The 22,184-nt window shown below is 47.2% G+C and overlaps 1 protein-coding gene across 2 annotated transcripts in view; it reads left to right on the forward strand.

The window, feature by feature from the left end:
* The window catches only part of ABTB3 (ankyrin repeat and BTB domain containing 3), a 318,330-nt gene that overhangs the window by 79,530 nt on the left and 216,616 nt on the right, over positions 1-22,184 (forward strand). The window lies entirely within an intron of this gene.

The following is a 22,184-nucleotide window of genomic DNA, read 5'->3' on the forward strand; positions in this document are numbered from 1 at the left end:
GGCTCCTCTGTCCATGGAATTCTCCAGGCAAGAATACTGCAGTGGGTTGCCATTTTCTCTTCCACGGGATCTTCCCGACTCAGGAGTCAAACCTGGGTCTCCTGCCTTGCAGGCGGTTTCTTTACCAACTGAGCCACCAGGGAAGCCCATTCAATGGAATACCTGTACATTTTCTTCTTCTTTTTTTTTTTTTCCCTGTTCATTTTCTTTACCCACTTTTTTTCCGTGGGAGTTCTTGATTCATTTAGGGGACTGATTCTTTATCTGTTGTGTAGATTGCAAATGCCTTTTCCCAATGTGTTGCTTATCATTGAGCCTTATTCATTAGACTTTTTCTCATGCAGATTTTAGTTTGTTATGATCAGATTGATCAATCTTTTAGGATTACAGCTTTCTTGTCTTGATTAAGATTGTAAAGTTACTTTCCTAAGTTTCCTTCTCATAATTTTGAAGTTTTTCACGTATGTGTGGTTACTCCATTGGGAACTTATATTTGTATGTAGTGTGAGGTAGGGATCTAATTTAATTTTCTCCTTCTAAGGAAAGCCATTTGTCCCAACACTGGTCTGCACCACCACTGTTCTATGCTGAGTTAATATGTTTATGTGGTCTTTTTCTAGGCTCACTATTTTGTCCCCTCTATCTGGATGTAAAGTATTCCTTAAACCTAATTGTGGCAAATGTCATCAGAGTAAAGCTCAGGATGCTGTGAGGACATACAGAAGAGGGACTGGCAGGCCCTTCATTCCTTTGCTCTATTCTTTTACTTTCTTAGCTTTTGTAAGAGTGATGGACCTTTCATTGCACAGCCTAGCCATCTTATGTAAAATTGTCCATCCTAGCACTGGGATGGGGCTGGGGTGGGCACCAGCTGGGCGAAGAAAGCCTGACCCATTGAGCAGCGCCAGATGCCACTCCACCCTGGGTGGCCATGTGCAGGCGAGGCCCACGTTTGTTTGCAGAAGCCCGGTGTTTATGCACGCCTGTCCTCACCGCTATAGAGTCATTTTTCAGTGCAATTTAACCATGGCCATGGGTCTGTCCCCACGGAGATTAGATAGCACCGATGAATGACTGCACAAGTTGGCTCCCAGAAAAGAAATTTAAAGTCTGTGAGCTCGTTGGCAGGACAAGTGGGGATCTTCCAACTGAGAAAGGAGGCAAATTCCCAGGATGGGTTCTCCCATCTGTTCCCAGGAGCAGAGCCCATCAATTGAGAAGCAAGCATTCTGGCTGCCTTGGCCACTTGGAGGCTGCATTTCATGTGCCACGTCCCTGCTGCAGCGTTGGCCTGGGCCCCAGGGCATTCAGAAATGTCTCTTCATTTCCCACTTCTGGTTCTTGCATCCAGAGTGCTGCATCAGCACATGGTTCTCACGCAGCTCAATCTCGCTTTACAGTCCTGTGTATGCAACTTAGGAGGCTGCTACACTGGGGCTGAGGGAAACTTGGAGTTGTGGGGGAAGGGGGTTGTTTAAATTTTACACAGAGGGTCTAACTCACAAAGCACAGGATTTACTTCGCAGGGCGTTCCAGGAAGCTCTGCACAATTCACGGGGTGCATTCTGGCTTCTCTGTACCTTCTGAGAATCAGTACAATCAGTAAAACATTGTGGCTGGACTCTGGAGAGCAGACCAGGGTTGAGTTCTGTGTTATCCTAAACAAGCTCCAGTGAAGTCCCATCTTGCATGGGATGGGAGCAGGGGACTAAGTCTAACATCAGTGCATTAAGTGAGAGTCTATGCTATGCTGGAAAAAATTCCTTAAATTGTCTATAAAGTGTGACCTATAGACATCCGTTCCCAAAACAGGTCTACACAGCTAGTTTTTCCTCTACCACTGGAGTGGATCACCACTTCTTCGGTGGAGCCCCAGCTGAAGTAGGTGGCTAGTAAGTTTAGGGGATGTGTTTGAAAGCCAGTTATCTTTAAACAGAAGCACAGTTGACTGAGGAGGAGGAATGCAAAGGGGCCCACCAAGCATCTTCTCTAAGAGTGACTCCTTTTGACAATATTTATGTAACATGACAGCATAATGGTTGTTAAGACCATGAAGAAAGGAGCAGTGTGGAAACAAGACCCCACGATGCTTCCCAGCAAGGGCACAGCTCTCCATTCCCCAACTTGTTCTCTCTACTGTTAGAACTTGGCTTTACCTCTGTTTCTGAACCCTGGGCTGACACTCAGGGCCAAGAGGGGAGCCCATTCAAGAGGCTGGGAGCCCTGGAGGAAGCAGGAGACTCAAGACCTCCACCTGCCTGGGAAACACGGGGCATGAGCTCATCAACTGGATGACTGGGTGGAATCATCTTCCCCCCAAATGATGATAAAATCGTACCATAGCGCTCATGCTACATGTCCAGCACTGTTTTAAATGCATCTCTGTATTACTTTACTTGATATTATGTATGTAATAAACATTGCAGTGTGCTCCATGATAAGAACACCTGAGGTGTCCCTTCACCAGACAGGTTGCCAGGCCTCTCTGCTGGGATATCTGATTGGGAAGACCTGGGTCAGGGCCCAGGAATCTGTGTTTTTAACAAGTACTCCAGGTAATGCTTGTATGCAGCCTGGTTTCAGAAGTGCAGACTTATTCCTCTCTGTCGTTTGTTTGCTGTGCAGGCACTGTGAAGTTTGTGTCAGTTTCCATGCATATGGCCATTCCCCTGAACTGAGCCTCTCTCTCTCTCTTTTAAAAATATTTATCTATTATTTATTTTATTTGGCTATACTGAGTCTTAGTTGCAGCACACGAGATATAATTCCCCAACCAGGGATCGAACCCAGGCCCCCTGCGCTGGAAGCATGGATTCTTAGCCACTGGACCACCAGGGAAGACCCTGAACTGAGCCTTCCTGAACCAAGAGTTTCCTCTTCTGTGAAAAAGGAATGGTAATAGGATCTACTGCCCAGAGCATGTGAGAATTCAGGGAGATGAAGCATTCAAAGCATGAGGTCTGGTACTTGGTTAAGTGACAGACACTACAATTGTTACTCCTACTATTTAGAGACACAGGAGCCCAAAGAGAGACTCACACCCCTGCATCAGTGCTACCGAACAGAGTGGTCTTTACCCAGTTTACTGCCGCGATATACCCAAGCTAATCTCCTTTCACTGATTCTCACATGTAGATTCGGCGCCCGGAGGGAAATGGATTGGCAGAGAATTGATTACTTCCTGGCTTCCTCAGCAGTCCTGTTTCAAAAGGCCCCAGTCAAAATCAAAATGCATTAACTGTGTTTGTCAAGGAGCCCGCAGCCATCTGGGAAGGCCCATGCCCTGCCTCCTGCCCGCCTGCGCCAGGCCGCCGACCATGCGCATTCACATGCAGGACCACGCAGCTCCAGCACTTTTCTTGTGGCTGCATCCCGGCTCCCATGGAAACCTGGGGTTTGGTTCTGAGCCTGGAGACAAATGAGGTGGCTGTCTGTACCATGTTCCCAAATGGGTTCTCTTTCATGTCCAATATTTTCCCTGCCTATTGTAGAGGCTCAGCCTCAGAAAGCAAAAGCACAAAAAGGCCAAACGGAGAAATGGACCAACGGAAAGGGAGCCAAGGGGAGGTGATTACATAAGCCAGCAGCCAGGCTGTCTGCAAGCCGTATGACTTATTTAGCTGTCTGTCTTTGCGGGATGTCAGACTCCATCCTTTCCAGCTGGCTCTCTGCTTCGGTGATTACATTAACACTCAGTAATTATAGGAAATAGACACCTCTTCAGTCACCAGCATTCCCAAGTGGCGGGATGGGGGAGATTGAATACCAGGGACAGCTGATCGCTGGTCTGTACTCTGGTCCCCTATCCTTGGGTAGGGGACAGTCTCCATCGTCAGTGGCAGAATGACACCGAAATAAGGGCAGAGTAGCAGGTTTTCCCCAAAAAACTTCAAAGTATGTACAGTTTAAGGCTGATGCTTGATCTTGAGCTGATGTCACAATGTCCTTTAAGAAATCCAAAATGACAGTGGTGATAATTAATGCTTGCCTCTGTTATTTTGATAGGACACAAAGTTGGTCCACTCGGAGAGAAATTCTAGATCTATGAAATCCTTAATTCTGAGACTCACTGCTTTATATATAAAGGAATAGCATAGAAAACAAGGCAAAATAATAAAGTAGAAAAGCAACCTCTCTCTTTTTTTTAAGTGCATAGTATTTTTAGCCTTGATCTCTGCGTTTTACACAATAGATAACAATTGTGTAGGGACTAATTCCTAGTTGGCTCCTCCTGTATCTAGCAGCCCCCAACCCTGCTTTACCCCACACAAGATTTTGAAAATAGAATTTTTACCTAATGACATCCTTGCACTTCTGCTAACACCTAAATTCCTCTTCTTCCTGGGTTTGTGTCTCTGTGTCTGGCCTAGAGGATTGGAAATCCATGGGGCCAGGGTAGTCCAGGATAGTAACTGTAGTTCCTGGGTTTGTCTGCTTCCCAAACTGCTGTTGGGGGCAGGGGAGGGGTGGTCCTCAGCCACGGCAGGCCTTAGGCAATTCAATCCTACCTTCTTCTTCTCCCCCCTTTGCTGTTTGTTGCCCAGAGGGCTCCTGCAAGGCCTTGGGTCCAAGTCATGCATCTATCTGTTTGTGTGGATGCCCTTTAACATGGTACCTGTGATGCCCTAGATGTGGTCTGTAGATCACAGATGTAAGTGGATCCTCCTGACGGCTTGTGAGATGGGTCTCCAGTTTGACAGATGAGCACACTGAAGCCTCATGAAGGCAGAGAGATTTGCAAATCACCCGTAGACCATTAGCGACAGACCTACACTTGCACAGTCTAAATATGCCTGTGTCTCATGTGACACAGGCCAGAAATGGAGCAGGTGAGCTCCCTCAATCTCCAGAATGCATAAGAAAGCTGGGGGCATGGGGGAACCCAGCTCCCTACCAACTCTATCTGCCCAGGCTGTGTCTTTACCTCTCCAATGAGCATTCGTTTTTCTCATCTCTCAGGTGGGTCTACGAATGCTTAATAACACATCCTAGGATTGTAGGGAAAATGAGATCCTGTCTGCAAAATGTAGACACTTAGTAAATGTTTTTCTCTTTATTCTTGATTAAATCCCCCTCAATACAGCATAAAAAGAGCAACAGCTCTCTGAAGGCAAGGTTGGACTGGGTGGTCAGGAAGTCCTTTGAGATCACAGATTTCCAAAAGTCTGAGGCAGTGCCAGGAACACACCTGTCCAAAGGCTGTCAATTTTTTCACATATGGAACTCTGAGGATCCCAGTGAGAGGACCTCCTTTCCCGGCCTCCTCCCCAAATCAGAAGTGCACAGATAGAGACCTACTAAAATGCATGGAAGTCTTTGGGGTTTATGGAGAAATCAAAGTCAATGGCAGCCAGATTTTATTCTAATGATCCATGTCCCCTCTGTTGGAAAGAACTTGTTTCCACAGCAAAATCTATGCTCTCTTGAGCAGAGCAAGAGGGGCCAGTGAAACTGCAGTTTGGGAAACTGACTCCATAAAGGCGTAATCTCTGCTCAAGATAGACAGAGTGGTGTCTGCGTCGTCTCTCCATTGCTTCTCTTGAGCGCTCACTGCCTCCTGTCTCTTTAAAATGTGTCATGGAGACAGATCTGCTCAAGATTGCCTTTGGAAACAGCTACAGCATCTCATGTAGCACCCAAAAGACGGAGTGTTTTGTGAACTACTTGCTGGATTTGGCTCTCCTGGGATGTCCTCTGGCTTCTAGGAATAATGCATACCTAGTTTTCCTCCCGGCTGGGGGAGCACTGATTAATGGTCCTGCGATGCTCTTTGGAGGCAGGTGCTTTTTCACTGCCATGGCTGGCCCTGATGAATGGCACAGCCTCTTCCCTGGCTGGGGCGGCTTCGATCGGAGCTCCCTCTCCCTACTCCAAGCGTTATTCATCACAGTAGCTACTATGCCCCAAATGCAGCCTGTGTTGGAGGCACTGTTTAAGTGTCTTTGCTCCTGTAAACTTCATAATCACCCATAGGGAAAGCACTGTTATTGTTGTCCATTTTGTAGTTGAGGATAGTAAGGTCTGGTGAGGTTCGGGGCCTCGCCCAGGTCTTGTGTCAGGACAATGTGGCAGATCCAGGATACAAGCTCAGGTTGGCACAAGCCCACAGCCCTGATATTTTTCTGCAACACTCTGCTTTGGTGAGCAGAAACTGGGAGTGATATAGACAAAGTGCTGGTTCAATTTGGCAGCCTTAGGAGGTACAACTGTCTGGGCCATGGCATAGAAATGGCGAGGCTGTGCACTGCACAACCACAGAGGATGTATTAACCACAGTGTTGTTTTTTTGTGAATGGCACCCTCTAGAATTGTGCAGTGTGCAAGATGCACAACCAAAATGGCAGCCCTGGAATTCTGTTTTCAGCTGTTTACTCATGGCAGGGCTCAGGAAAATGTGCACAATCCCATCAGCTCTAGGTTGGACAGCTGGTGCTCTGCTTCCACTTGGGTAACCTAGACAAAGCACTTTAACCCTTTTGTTCCTCAGTTTTCTCATCTATAAAATGGGAGTGAGTTTTTGTTGTTCAGCCACTCAGTTGTGTCTGACTCTTTGCGATCCCATGGACCGTAGCATGCCAGGCTTTCCTGTCCTTCACCATCTCCTGGAGCTTGCTCAAACTCCTGGCCATTGAGTCAGTGATGTCCCTGTCACTGTCGTCCCCTTCCAACCATCTCGTCCTCTGTCGTCCCCTTCTTCTCCTGCCTTCAGTCTTTCCCAGCATCAGGATCTTTTCCAGTGAGTCAGCTCTTTGCATTAGGTGGCCAAAATATTGGAGCTTCAACTTCAGCATCAGTTCTTCCGATGAATGTTCAAGATTGATTTTCTTCAGAATTGACTGGTTTGATCTCCTTGCAGTGCAAGGGACTCTCAAGAGCCTTTTCCAACTCCACAGTTCAGAAGCATCAATCCTTTGGCCCTCAGCTTTCTTTATGGTCCAACTCTCACATCCATACATGACTACTGGAAAAATCATAGCTTTGACTGTATGGACCTTTGTAGGCAAAATGATGTCTCTGCTTTTTTATATGCTATCTTGGTTTGTCATAGCTTTTCTTCCAAGGAGAACCCCGTGAACAGTATGAAGAGAATGAGAGTACTGTCTTTCTCCAAAGGTTGGTGTGAGGATTGCATGAGTTAATCCATGTACAGTGTTTGGGACAATCCTGGTCCATGCTAAATGCCCCATGAACATTGGCTGCTCCTGTTTACTGTTTTTTAAAAAAAATATGCATTATATCTTAATATATTATATATATACATATATATTGTGACTGTGCCAGGTCTTAGTTACAGCACTTGGGATCTTCAGTGTTCTTGAAGCATGCAAGATCTTTAATTGCAGCATGTGAGATCCAGTTTTCTGACCAGGGATTGAACCTGGGCTCCAGAGCACAGAGTCTTAGCCTCTGTACCATCAGGGAAGTGCCTGCTGTTGTTTTTATAATCTTCACAGCTTCACTTCCCATCACCCCTTTCTCTACCCACCTTCCAGCACAAATGAATTTCTCCATACTTTTCTACCTCGGTGCCTCCTACCTCATTATCTGCCTTATGTAGAATGCCATCCCTCATTCTTACTGTGTCCAAATTCTATTGTCAAGGTTCAGCTAAGTGTGCAGCCTCTTCTGTGAAGGCTTCCCTGATCTCCTCTCCCTTCATCTAATCTTTCTTATCACACAGCTTGCGTGTCTCTGACAGCGCTGACATCACTACTATGGCCCTGTGTGAGGTGCCTCCCCCACTAGGCTTTGAGCTGGTTGAGGAGATGACCAGTTGATCTGGCCATACATCTTAGTGGCCCCGCAGTGCTTTGTCCAGGGCTTGACATGTAGTGGATCTTTAATAAATGGTCTGCAGTTTTAGTTGAATGAATAGATTAATATCCCCCTAATGGCAACCTACTGGAGAAGGGCATGACAACCCACTCCAGTATTTTTGCCTGGAGACTCCCATGGACAGAGGAGCCAGGTGGACTACAGTCCATAGGGTTGCAAAAAATTGGACACAACTGAAGTGACTGAGCATGCATGCACAGCGCACGCTCACAACCATATATCTTTTCCTATTTGTATTAAAATATAAAGAAGAAAGCTCAGCTTTGTTTATAGTCCAACTCTCACATCCGTACATGACTACTGGAAAAACCACAGCTTTGACTAGATGGACCTTTGTCAGCAAAGTAATGTCTCTGCTTTTTAACATGCTGTCTAGTTTGGTTATAGCTTTTCTTCCAAGGAACAATTGTCTTTTTATTTCATGGCTACAGTCACCATCTGCAGTGATTTTGGAATCCTCCAAAATTAACTCTCTCAGTTTCCATTGTTTCCCCATCTGTTTGCCATGAAGTGATGGGACCAGATGCCAAGATCTTAGTTTTTTGAATGTTGAGTTTTAAGCCAATTTTTTCACTCTCCTTGCTCAGTCGTGTCCAACTCTTTGCAACCCCCTTGGAATTCTCTAGGACAGAATACTGGAGAGGGGAGCTTTACCCTTCTCCAGGGGATCTTCCCAACTCAGGGATCGAACCCCCATCTCCTACATTGCAGACAGATTCTTTACCAGCTGAACCACAAGAGAAGTCCAAAATATAAGCAGTTGTCATTTATTTGACCTCATCTTATCTCTCTTTTTGAATTTCTTTTTAATTTTTTAAGTGTAAAATTAAGTTGTTTTTATAGTCACAAAGTTGAGCAGCACTCACTGTCTCATTCTAGACCAGTTCATAACCTCAGGAAGAAATCCCATTCTCATTAGCAGTCCATCGTCACCTCCCCCACCCTCCAGCCTCTGGCAACTGCTCATCCACTTCTGTCTCTATGGGTTTCCTTTACTGGACTTTTCATATGAGTGGACTCACACAATATGCTGCCTCTTGTGTTTGATTTTTGTCCCTTGGCACTGTTCAAAGTTAATCCGTGGATGCATGAGGTTGCAGCATGCATGAGAACTTCATTCCTTCTTGTGGTCAGACAATATCCCCTTGGATAGATAGGCTACATTTTGGTTATTCTTTCCTTATTTGATGGACATTTGGGTTGTTTCCACTTTTTGGCAATTGTGAATAACATCACTATGAATATTTACATGCAAATTTCCGTGTGCCTTTTTCTCTTTGTCATATCACCCCAACATCTCTACATGTTCAGGAGAAAAATTTGAAAGGGGTTGTTGCAGAGATTGGTGAGAAGGAGGAAGCTTTGACTGAGATGGCCTCCCAAGTGCCAGGTTCTGTTCTGGGTGCTAGTTATCAGCTATCAGCTCTCTCCTTTCATCTTCACAAAGCTCAGTGAGGATCTCAGAGAGGCTGAGTGCCATGCTTAGGGATGTGTCATGGGTAGAATTCAAACCCACACTTCTGTGACTTTGAAGTTATGTCCATGCCGCTGCCTGGCCATGGCTGCCTCTTTGAAATGAGTGAATCCACCTAATGAAACATTCCCCTCTCCTCTTTCCAGAGAATTCATGCCTTTCCAGTCTTCCCCAGGCAATCTCAGATGGGATGCTCATCCCCTGTTTGTCCTGGGCCACCCCAGCCAGCATCCTGGGTCTGTCAGGCTTGGGCCACGTAAAGCCCAACATTCAGGCTGCAGATGCCTCTTCGAGGCTGCTTTCTGCCAGCTTCCTAATGCTTGACATAGGGTGGAAGAAACCCAGTGTCTGTCCCAGCCAGGAGTGCCAGCTCTGACCCAGCAAGCAATGAAGATGCACAGCTCTGCCCTCGGGAGCACTGGGGAGGGAAGGCACCCGCCCTGTGCAGCAGGCCCTGTGAGGACAAGTTTATACGGCTTTCACCTGCAGAGCCTTCTGCTGGGTGTGGGGCACTGATGGTGGTTATTCTCTGTCTTGGCAAGTGGTTTCATTAATTGAGCGTCTGAAAGGGGCTCCCTTTTCTCTTCTGTTTAAAGCAGGAGATACTGGGGGTCAGAGGCTGAGGGTTGGTCGCGTAGTGCAGTAAGGGCCATCAGGATCCAGAAGAGGGCAAGGTGGGGTCTTGAAAAATGGACAGCTGCCTACATCAGGGATGTCAGAGGCCTGTGTGAAAAGACACAGACACATTGAGGCCAAATCTTCCACCGGTGGAGGGAGGAGAGCAGGCCCTTTCTAGAATACCTGTGATTCCTCTAGACATAGTGCTAAGCTTCTTGGCCCAGGAAAAGCTTAGGATCACCGCTTCCAAAGGATCCACTCGAGGTTGTAAAGGGAAGGAGATCTGTTCCCCAGAGGGTGGGTAGACAGGCCCACAGGTTTGTGTGAGAAAGAGAGAGAGAGAGAGAGAGAGAGAGAGAGAGAGAGAGAGCCAGAGCCAGACAGACCCTGAAGCATTTAATGAATGCATACGGACTCTAGAGAGGGCTCAGGCTGCAGCTCAGAAGCCATCCTAATGGCTGACGTTGGTTGGATACCCACTGCGTAACATGTCTTAGGAATGACACCACCTCATTTATTTCTTACAAACAACCCTGTGTTGTGTTTACATTCATTTTATTTTACAGCTAAGAAAAATGAGCCCCTGGGAACAGATCCTCTAAGGCAGCAGAAGCAACGGTGCTGTGATCCCAACCCAGGCTGTGGGGTGCCCGACCCCAGCCCCTTACTATTACCCGCTCCGGTCCCCCCGACCCTGGCCATGCCCAATGCTTCACAAGCCTGCTCTTGGCCCAGCTGACTAGAAGTCACCTGGGTCTGGTCCTAGTTTGTTACTTATTTGCTGTGTGACCTTGGGCTAGTCACTTCTCCTCTCTGAGTCTTAGTTTTCTCATCTGTAAAGTGAGGGGTTGGCCTGGAGCAATGGTTTTCAGAGTGGGTTCCCCAACCTTCAAGGATCCTATGGGGACTCAGAGGCTGCTGACACCAGAGCAGTGGCCTTGCTATTTGTTTTATCAGATATTTGAGGGGGACTTTGGTTAAAGGTTGCCAGTAGTTATAAATAAACGAATAAGCAAACATTTAAAAACCTCCCAACTAGATACGAAGGAATTTGACTACCTAAGATTCAGAGAAGCAGTTCTGAACTCCCCACCAGCAAGCCCCAGGGGAGACTGGACCTGTCTGCTGGCCTGCCCCATTCAGAGGGGCTACATTGGGATAGGGGTGGGGCATCCCCAAGGAGGCCGGCAATGAATGGAACAGATCGCAGGGTGACCACAAGGAAGTGGAGTCACCTGAGTGGCCACAGTGGACCAGGACAGTGTTTCCCAAGTTCTAGTTCTTTGAACACTAAGCTGTGACTTTTGCTGCATCTATGAAAAAGAGGTTGTATAACCTGATGGTTAAGAAATAGGCTCCCTGGGTCGTCTACTCACTCTCTGCTGCCTTGGGCGTGGTACTTAATCTCTCTGAGTCTCAGGTTCCTTCTCTGTACAATGGGAATGATAGTAGGACCTGTCTGTAGTGTTGTCATGATTTATACCTGCAGACCATTTGGCACAGTACCCAGCCCACTGTAAGCGCTGATTCTTACTGAAGCAGGGTGACCTGGCTCTTTACTTCAGTCTCTACAGCTATTAAATGGAAGTAATGATGCAAGAAAACTATCAGATCATTGTCAGGATCAAATAGTAAGTCATCGTTAAATGGCTGAAATGGTCATTTTTATTGTATTTTTTTTTAATCTATGCACATCTCCTTTGTTTAGCTTCATCATTTCTTTTTCTTTCTTTTTTAAAAAATATTTTTGCTTGGATGTGGACCATTTTTCTAAAAGTCTTTTTTGAATTTGTTACAGTATTGCTTTAGTTTTTAGATTTTGCTTTTTTTGGTCCCAAGGCCTGTGGGTCTTATCTCCCCAACCAGGGACTGAACCTACATCCTGTGCACTGGAAGCTGACGTCTTAACCAGTGGTCTGTCAGGAAAATCCCAGCCTCATCCTTTCTTGAAGGCAACCACCTTCTGAGCAGTGGGGAGAGGAGAGTGGTCAGTGCTGGGATGGGTGCCCAGGGTTGTCCTGCCAGGCAAAACAGCAGACGTGGAGATCCAGGGGTCTGGGCTGGAGCCACAGCGGTTGTCTGACCCACCAGCTCATTCTGGGAGGGGAGGCCAGTCCCTGGGGGGCTGTGTTGTAAATAGACACAGGCCTGGCATGGACGCTGGCCCAGGAAGTTCTCCCTGCCTGGAGTTGGTGCAGCCCTTCATCCACAGGTCCGTGAAAGGGGATTGAGCTGGGCCATTAGAGACCCAGTGCCAGCCCCTGCCCTGCTCCTGACCAGCGCCCTGACTGGGGCAGGATGCTCCCACTCTTAGTCCTCAGCTTCTCCAGTGGTAAATGAGGGCGTGGTCCAGATGACCCGGGAAACTCTCTTCTTTCCCCACTCTGGTTTGTTTGAGGGGCAGCACAGGGTCATGGTGAAGTGGAGTAGAGTCATACATACTCCTGGGTTACAATTCTGGTTTTGCCACTTAGTTGGAGGACAAGTTACTTTGCCTCTCTGGGTATCAGTTTCCTCACCTGTAAAATGGGCTAGCAGCTGCAGTCGTGACAGTACCTGTCCCAGGGATTGTTGTGAGGATTAAGTGCTCATACACACAGGGTACCTAGAATAATGCCTGCACCAACAGCACTACTCCATTGGAGCTAGCTACCCTCAGGCTGCTCCTGGTTTTTACCCCTTGAAGAGTTAGTCCCACCATCCCAGGTCTCAGAGTCTAATTGCCATTAAGCCCAGACTTAAATCATGCCCAGGTGGTCTCATGCAACCTCGGTCCCTATTCACCAAGCACTCACTCGTTCAGGGCTGCTTGGTGATCAGGTGTGGCAGGCCTTAGTGGGGCGTGGCAGACCCTATTCTAGGCCCTGGAGATGTGTTTGTGACCAATACAGGCAGAAACCCTTGTGCTTATGGAGCTTCCAGTCTCATGGGGGATAACAGACCCCAGCAAGTAAGTGAGTAAAATATAAGCAGAAATCTCCAAGTATTGCTTTGGGAAAACTGTAGGTGACTTTCTGATTTCCACCATCCCCATTCCCAGTTGAGATTCACGACTCTATCAATAAAAGGCCCTACTGTATTCCTTTGGGAATTCTGAGCCACCCTTCTCCAAACTAGGCCCTCCCTCCATCATTCCCCCTGAGCATGGGCTCTAGAGTCGGATGGACCTGGACTGTGAGTCCTAGTTCTGCCCCTCCCTGGCTGCTTGACCGTGGGCAAGTCACCTGACCTTTCATTCCTGTTTCCTCGTCTTTAAAACAACATTGCTCATGTTCTAGGACTGTCTGGAGGGTTCAAGGAGTTAATACACATAAAACATTTAGAACATCGCTTGCCCCGTATGACCTTGGGCAAGTTACTCTTTGAACCTCAGTTTCATCTGTAAAATGGAGGTAAAATAGCTCCCTGATCACAGTGGAGGGCTTCGGTGTGATCGTGTGCATAGGACACTTGGCTTAGCACAGAGCGGTAGCTTTCCTCCTCTCCTGTATTTATTCATGATCACTGCATAACCAATCACTCTGAAACTGGGCGGCTTATAACAACTATTTATAATTACTTCCCTGTCTGTGGGTGAGATAAGGCAGCTGAAATATTTTAGGCTAGACTGGGTTGCTGTGCTTTGAGGCATAGATCTAGCGGGACATGTCTTCTCACAGAAGTTTGGGCTCAGGTCTGTTCCACATGTGGTCAGTCTATCTTGGGGCTGGTCCCAGAGAATAGGAGCTACCCATGGAATACATTTGCTTTTCACTGCGATGCAGAGATGCCAGAGGGCAAACATGCAAGGCCTCTGAAGGCTCAGGCTGAGGCAATACTGTCCCTCCCACCTCATTCTGTAGGTAAAAGCAACCACATGGTCAAACCCAATGTCAAGAGTTAGAGAAATAGATTCCCATCCTTTGGTGGAAGGAACTGCAGTCACATGGCAAGGATATGAGATATCCTTTCCAGGTGGCACTAGTGGTAAAGAGCCCGCTTGCCAATGCAGGAGACCAAGAGATGTGGGTTCCATCCCTGGTCAGGAAGATCCCTGGAGAAGGGCATGGCAACCCACTCCAGTATTCTTGCCTGGAGAAATAGACTCCATCCTTTAGTGGAAGGAACTGCAGTCATATGGCAAGCAGCGGGTGTGAGCAGTGGCAGGAGTGAAGGATCCCAGGACATTAATGGGCACTGCTGTGCCTCCCAAGAACACACAGGAGAGGACCAGTGTAAGAACTGCCAGTGAGAGTCAGTGATCCGAGGCGTCCTTTATATTTTCAGTTCTACATGGGGACACTAGCCCTGAAACACTCACTGGATCATTGCTAGAGAAGGTTGTTCCCATCTTATACCCAGATTGCCTGGGACTGTAGCCTGGGATTTTTCTTCCCAGGAATGTTGTGCCAGAGGTGGAGGAGGGTGCAGAAGGCTGGACTGCAAAGCCCTGGAATGCCTCTCTCCTGACCCCCTTCTCCATCAAGCCTGTCTTTACCATAAAATAAATAAAACCATCAACTGGAAAAATGAGGGGCCAGCAGACCAAATATGATAAACTGTCTCTTGCTGTGTATTGTATTCTCCACAATAAAACCCCAAGCAGATGCTAAAAATGTATGCAGCTTTGTGAGGAGACAGGCATGCTCTGTGTGGCCGAGATTTTCTGAGAAAGGTAATTTAACTGCAATGTGCACAAAGGAGAGAAATGCAAAGAGTGGTAATTTGGAAATTGTACAGCAGGTGCTTTTGAAAAATTGATATTGTTGGTTATTTTTCTTTTACTAAAAACCCAGCAGTCCTGCGGTCTGCTGTCCCACACTTATCTAGCTCATTGGAGGCACATGTTGACATTTCTAATTTGCACATTTAAAGATTGTCAGGAAATGGTTTAAACATGCAGCGGAGTTGGGGCACTCTGTTAGGAGCGCACCTCTGGAAGATGGATGGAGGTGCTGGGCTGGATTTAGGGGACTTGGGAATAGCTAACACTTACTGAGCACTTAGTGTCAGACATTGCTCTAAGTGCTCTACTCTTTGTATTATATTTTATTTTAGATTTAACCTGATTTCCATTTTGCAGATGAGGCCAGTGGAAGGTAAAATAACTTCCCCAAGGTCTCACAGTTCCTAAGCGGCAGGGCTGACACTGAAACGAGTCAGTCCAGTCCTTTCCCTGCCTTAGTGCTAGCTTTTGCCTCTGTGTAGACATCAGTGCCTACCTAGTGGGTAGATTAATTGTGTTGAATGCCATATATGTAAGGCACCTCCTACATGTCTTGTTGTTTAGTTGCTAAGTCATGTCTGACTCTTGCAGTCCTAGTATGTGCCCATGCTCTGCGAAGTCACTTCAGTTGTATCCAGCTCTTTGTGATCCCATGGACTGTAGCCCGCCAGGCTTCTATGCCCATGGGATTCTCCAGGCAAGAATACTGGAGTGGGTTGCCATGCCCTTCTCCAGGGGATCTTCCTGACCCAGGAATTGAACTCATGTCCCTTATGTCTCCTGCATTGGCAGGCAGGTTCTTTACCACTAGCGCCACATGGGAAGCCCTGGGAAGTAAGTGCCTGGCTGTTCTTAAATATCGCCTGAGCGGCTGTGGAGTATTCACTCGGTGGGCCCTCAGTGCAACTCAGCATCCCCTTCTTTCACTTCCCCTCAGAGCCTGCAGAAGGCAAGCTCTGATGTCTCGGTGAGTCTTGTTACCCTCTGGTCCTCAGTTTTCCCATCCACAGGCAGATGGTCAGCTGACGGGCCACCACCTGTGTACCGTGGTCCTTCAGCTCCAGGATACTGACAGCTTTATGCCCTTGGCTTCCCTTCACCTAGGCCCTTGGCCCTGCAGGAATGACCAGGTGCCTTGTGGGGTGCATTTTAACTGTGCTGACGAGGGGATGCCATAGTTTATGACCCGAGCTCCATCCAGCCCTGTTCAACTGGTGATTCTGGCAGCCGAGAATGAGAGTCCTAGTGTGGCCTGAAGCCCTGGGAGCCACAGAGCAGTGACTCGCTTGGTGTTGAGAGCGTCTGCTCCTGAATTAAGGATGCCAGCGCCCCAGCAAACCCTGAGTCGTCGGGAGAGACAGCAGCTTCAGTGTTGTTTGGGAATTGTGGGCCTTATGACAGCTATCAACTGTGTTTAGAGGGCAACCCTCTATTGCTCTACTTCATTGCCATTATCACCAGCAGACATTTATTAAACTCCTAATGTTTGCCAGGTTCCCTGCTAATAACACTGTGTATATAACCCCTCCTTATTTTCTGGCAACAACCCGTGTGGTGTGCTTAATACACTTGTCTCCACTTTGTAGATGTGGAAGCTGAGGTTTGGCAAGTTCAAGTTACCTGCTCCAGGTAACTCGTAATTACACACAGCTCATAGTCGGAACCTGGTTCACATGCCTGAACCCACACACTTTCTGTTGGATATTATTCATCCAAGCAGGACACATCAGTCTTTCAAGGTTGTAAGAGACAGTAAAGGGGAGCCGCTTCTGCTTGGTGAGTGGTGCCTTCATGAAAATGCATTAGCAGAGGAACTCGGAAATGTAGGAGGTCTGCACAGGGCCTCAGAGATCCTTTTGTTATTTTGCAAGTGAAAAAACCGGGCCTCAGTTGATGAAGGACTCTAAGGTGATACATAGATAATGAAGACACACCCTCCCCTGACTGTACGGGCAAACTTGCAGTCTGGTCCCCCAGCTCAGTTAGGGTGCTCTTGCGAAGGCAGCAGCATGGGGTCGAGGTGGAAGGAAAGTCAGAAGCCCCCATTTTAGAGAAGCTCTGAATTGAGGGGCTTCACCTTCACTTGGTGGCCTCCATCTTCCACCCTCCCCTTCTGGTGCCTGAATTACCTAGATGGGTGGCCCTCAAACTCACGAGATCATTAGACGCACGTGGGCCACAAGGGCAACTAAGCCCATGCACCACAACTAGAGAGAAGGAATTGAACGTGGGTCTCCTGCATTGGAAGGTGGATTCTTAACCACTGCACCACCAGGGAAATCACCTTGGTGATTCTAACATATAGTCAAACTTGGAAACTGCTGCCTTAGTCCAGTTTTCCCCAAAATGTGTCCCATAGAACACCAGCTCAATTCCATGGGGAGATGAATAGGTATATATAAAACAAACAAACACTTTTAAGCAAGTAAGTCTGGAAACGGTTGAGTTAGAAGAGTTATTCCCAGCTGTGGCTGCACATTGGAACCACCCGGAAAACCTCTGACATCCGCTTCTGTTCAGGCTGAACCCTTGAGTCCCTCTTTAGAGGCAGGGCTCAGGCATGAGGATTTTATAAGGTTCCCTAGCCACTAGGTTAGACAAAGTTAAGTGGAGGTTTTTTTAACTGCAGAACTTCTCAGGGTCTTTAATACCCAATGTGCATTGTGGATCTCCAAAAAGAGAGATAAATGGATGATTTTCTGATCTGGTGATCAGGAATGTAATAGAGAAAAAAATGCATGACTAGGAAAAGAAGGACCAATTTCGGTATGGAGAGTTTGTGTTGGTAAGAGGAGGTGATGGTAGGTCATGTGAAACTTTAGAGGTCAATGGAATTTTTAAGCTCAAATGAGCATGAATGTTTTTTGTTAGACTGTTTTTGTGTAATGGGCATAATTTGGTAATTGGTAATAGTTCTAATACCTGTTAGGCTATCCAGATAGCTTTTCTGTCAGCAATAAGTCTAATATTACCTGGGGCCCCCAAACATACTGGGTTGGTCATATGGATCAGCAAATTTGCTCCATTCTATAAGGAGTGATGCTTTTAAAATATCCACCAACTGCTCTCATTCTCCTTTAAAACTCTTGAAAGGCTCACCATCCCACTCTCTTTTACAGAACCCTCCATTAGTGATGTCTGAAACTGTTTTTACATGTGCCCACCCAAAAAATTTGAGCATACACCTTCATTATATATACCTATTCTTTAGAAATTAAATACATGTGCTGCTGATACATAGTGAAACTCATTGAGTTTAATTTCCTTCTTAGAATTTTAGACTCACAAGTCAGTGTAGTTAGATGTTCTCATTTTTCCCTGCACCTTGTTTATCAGAGCATGCACCCCAGTATGAAGCCCCCATGTGATCTGGTCCCTTCCTTTTTTCACCATCATCTTTAACCCTCTTACCCTTGCCCACTGTACCCCAAGCGCACAGCTTCTATCTGAATTTCCAAGCATGACACAGCCTTCAGGCCTCTGCACTGGCTATTTCCCTTTCTTGGAATTCTTCCATCCTTGCTTTTTGTGTAACTGGCTGCTTCTTGTCCCTTGGATCTTATTTTCAATGTCACCTCCTCCTAGAGGCCCTTCATAGCCATCTAAAGCTGCAATCCAGCCACTCTCCCTGCCCCTGCCCGTTTTAATTCTCAAAGTAACGCTTATAACCATCTGGTAGTTTTCTCATGTTTGTTTCTGACCTGCCTCCTTCAGCACAGAGGAGCTCGCCGCTGGGTGAGAGCTCAGTAACTGCTGAGTAAACACACAACTGAGACTCAGAAGTTGGAGCACTGGTCTAGGCTCTGCCATCAGTAAGTGGTGGAATTAGGGTTTGAACTCCAGCCTGTGTGACCTCAAGTCCAAGGTTCTTTGCATCTTGCCAAGCGGTCTCTTGTCCTTCAGAGGCTGGCTGAGAAATATCTGAGCCCAGATTCTGACAGTGTGAGTCTGATATCTGTTATGATGTCAGATGACTGTGGAATGTGAGAGAGACAGAGGGAAAAAAAAGAATGATTGGCATGTTACGCTCTGTTTCACAGCCAGCCAGTAATGGGAGTTTGGAAAAAATTCCAGAGTCTGAAAGAATTCAGGCAGGCTCAGCTGCAAATCGGAAAAGACTGTGGTCAGAAACACTAGGTAAATCCAGCTTGAAGAAATGTCTGGCCTGTGTGTCCTGTGAAGCCCAGAATGGGAGGAGGGGTGCCGGGGTCCATGTGTTTGAAGCAGTGAGAAGAAAGTCCCTCCATCTTCCCTTCTGTTTCTTGTGCAGTTTTGTGGTTTTGTTTTGGCCACACAGCATATGGAATTTTAATTCCCCAACCAGGGATCAAGTCCACACACCCTGCAATGGAGGCATGGATTCTTAACCATTGGACTTTCAGGGAAGTCCCTCTTGTGCAGTTTTGAACCATGATGCCAAGATCTGAGCCCTCAAGATTCATTCCTTCCTTTTCTGGAACACCTGCAGCTTGAGAACATGTACCAGCTTCTGGAAATCCAGTTGACTGGCCCTTTCTGTAACCCGGAGCCTCCCCATCCATCCCTTAGGCCTGAAGAAGGAGACAGTAAAAAAGAGGATGAGCTCCTGATGCCCTTAACCTTTGGAAGAATGAATGGTTCCTTGTGTTGGGAAACCTGTCAGTTCTCTGCATGGCCTCTTTCTCTCCTTCCAGGGGTGACCTGGTCCCATTTGAGCTGAAAAGCCATTTATTGCCTGGCCCAGACCATTGTTCATCTTCTTTCTCTCTGTGGTGTCTTCATGCAAAACCTGCTACTCTCTTCTTTCCTAATGATAAATGAACAGGCAGCATTAAGAGTGTCAAATGTGACACCTGAAAGCAAAGAAATGATGCAATTGTATTTTTTATTTTTTGGCCTGAATCTCCCTCCTCTCCATCCTGTCATGGAAATAATATTGGTCTTCTGCTGTAATGAGTTTTCCTTATTCCTTCCTTCCTTCATTCAAGCATGGATCCATTTATTCACAGTAAAGAGCACAGTAATTGAGGTTGAACAGGCCCACCTCTTCCACCCACTAGTTTTGTGATCTACATGAGTATCCAAGGGCTGCTGTGACCAGTTACCACAATCTTGGTGCCTTAAAACAATAGAGATATATTCTCCCAGTTCCAGAGTCTAGACATCCAAGATTAAGGCGTCGTTGCAGGGCCGAACTCCCCCTGAAGGTTTGGAGGAGAATCCTTCCTTGCCTCCTGCAGCTTCAGGCAGCTCCAAGTGTTCTTGACTTGTAGCCGCATCTCTGCAGTCTCCTCCTCTTCTTATCTTCTGTCTCTTAAAAGGATACTTGTCATTGCATTTTGCACCTCCTGGAAAGTCTAGGGGCTTCCCAAGTGGCACTGGTGGTAAAGAACCTGCCTGCCAATGCAGAAGACATGAGACCCAGGTCCAATCCTTGGGTCAGGAAGATCCCCTGGTGGAGGGCATGGCAACCCACTCCAATATTCTTGCCTGGAGAATCTCATGGACAGAGGAGCCTGGTGGGCTATGATCCATAGGGTCACAAAGAGCCAGGCATGACTGAAGCAATTTAGCATGCATGCAGAAAGTCCAGGATCTCATCTCAGGGATCTCATCTCAGGATCCTTATCTTCATTATCTCTGCAATGACTCTTTTTCCAAAAAAGATCACATTCATAGGTCCCACCATTCACTCCACATACAACCTTAGGCAGCTTATTCGACCTTCCTGAGCCTCAATAACTATAGCTGTGAAATGGAGGTGCCCTTGCTGTATACCTAGTAATGATATGCTATGGAAAGCTTTTTCAGTGCCCATGCATAGCTCATACTCCATTGATGGCAATTGCTCTTACTTACGGAGTGTCCTCTGTGTGCTGGGCTCACAGTGTCCCCGGATACCCTTTCTGGTACAACCCGAGAAACCTGTGTATAATTTCTATGTGCATTCAAGGCCTTCCCAGCTATGTGGGTACCCAGGAATTTTGCAAAACCCAGTTTTCCTATATGTGTGTGGAACGACCCAGCTGTAAGGGACAGTTCAAGAAAAGTCCTCAACTTATTCCTAGGAGACCTTCTGGAGGATTGCCAGGACAGAGAAAACCAGCACCTGACTTTTAGAAATTGTTCCAGCCCTGCATCCTGTCCCCCCACCCCTCCCATTCCCTATCCCCCAGGGACTTTTCTGTGTTTGGCGTTGGTAAGGACATTTGTCATCCATCACATGGTGGGCATGGCACAGATGACAGGACTGGGAACACTCCAAGAACAGGAGGGGCATGTTATCTCCTACAAACTGGACAGAGAAGAAGGAGAGTTAGCCGGAAGGAGAGCTGGCAGGAGTGTTCATCTCGGCTCGGCAATTTCCTTGTATGACATTGGGCAAGATTCTGAACTTCTAAAGCCCAGATACTCAGCTAGAGTTCAGTGGGGCTGATTTAGAGTGGTAGTTCTCCTGCTTTGCAAAACAAAAACATAAAGCTGCTTTAAAAGCTTTTCAGGGTCCCAATTTGTGTCACCAGATGTCACTCAGGGCTCCCAGTCCTACCACCTGTGAGAGTCCATTGCCTTCCCGGTGATTTGTTTTTTTCAAGTGTCCACACTGGCTTCCTTATTTGCAAGTACCTCCCTTGGTATCAGAATCCAGAACTCACCCCTCTTCCTCTCTCACAAGCACTTCCCTCACCCCAATTTCTATGGACTTTATTGAATGTGTCAGAGGGCCCTGAGGAGGAGTCACTTCCCGACCCGAGCTAGACTGGCACCCTCCAAATGCCTCACGCTTACCTTTTCCTCTCTCTGCTTTCTGTCTCAATGCCCTCCCATCACCCCCTGTCTCAACACTCCCTCACCATCTCCACTCCCCACACCTGCTACCACTCCACTCCTAGGGGAGCTCCCACGCTCCTTCTGTGGTCCCCCGCAGGGCAACTCCGCCCATGCGCTATCCCCACTAGCAGGCCCAGAGCAGTCGTGATTAATCTGCCACAGAACTTCTTCCCACAGAGGCTGAACGTGAACACACCCCTCCACGTGGTCCTGGAGCTGGCCCTTCAGATAAAACCTCTCTGCCCTCCCATTCATGACTGGGAGGATGGGGACTGGCGTGGGGACACACTGCAGGGTTGCAAGTTGGCCTCCAGAGCTTGTCAAGGAAGATTTCTTCCTTGTTATGGGCCGTGATCCCCAAGTTATGGATCTTGGGGTTTCTTGTGCTTCACCTCCTTCCTGCTCATTTTTTCCTTCACACCCTTTTCACTACTGCTATTACAGTTATCTTTCCCGAGTACTGACCTGATCAGCTCACTTCCCCACCTTATCAGGCTTAAACATCTCCTGGCATTCCCTAGAGCCCACAGAGATTTTCCCAAGTTGCAGACATGGCATCAAAGGTCCAGAATCCCTGGCTTCAAATACTTTTCAGTGTCACCTACAGTCAATCTCTGCATACGCCCTAAGGCCAAGACCCCTCTTGGTTTTGTTTTTTCTTTTTTAAGTATCTATTTATTTATTTATGGCTGCGTTGAGTCTCAGTTGTGGCATACAGACTTCATGCATACAGCCTCAGTTGTG

The sequence above is a fragment of the Muntiacus reevesi genome, chromosome 1 (genome assembly GCF_963930625.1).
Source record: "Muntiacus reevesi chromosome 1, mMunRee1.1, whole genome shotgun sequence".
NCBI classification, from domain to species: Eukaryota; Metazoa; Chordata; class Mammalia; order Artiodactyla; family Cervidae; genus Muntiacus; species Muntiacus reevesi.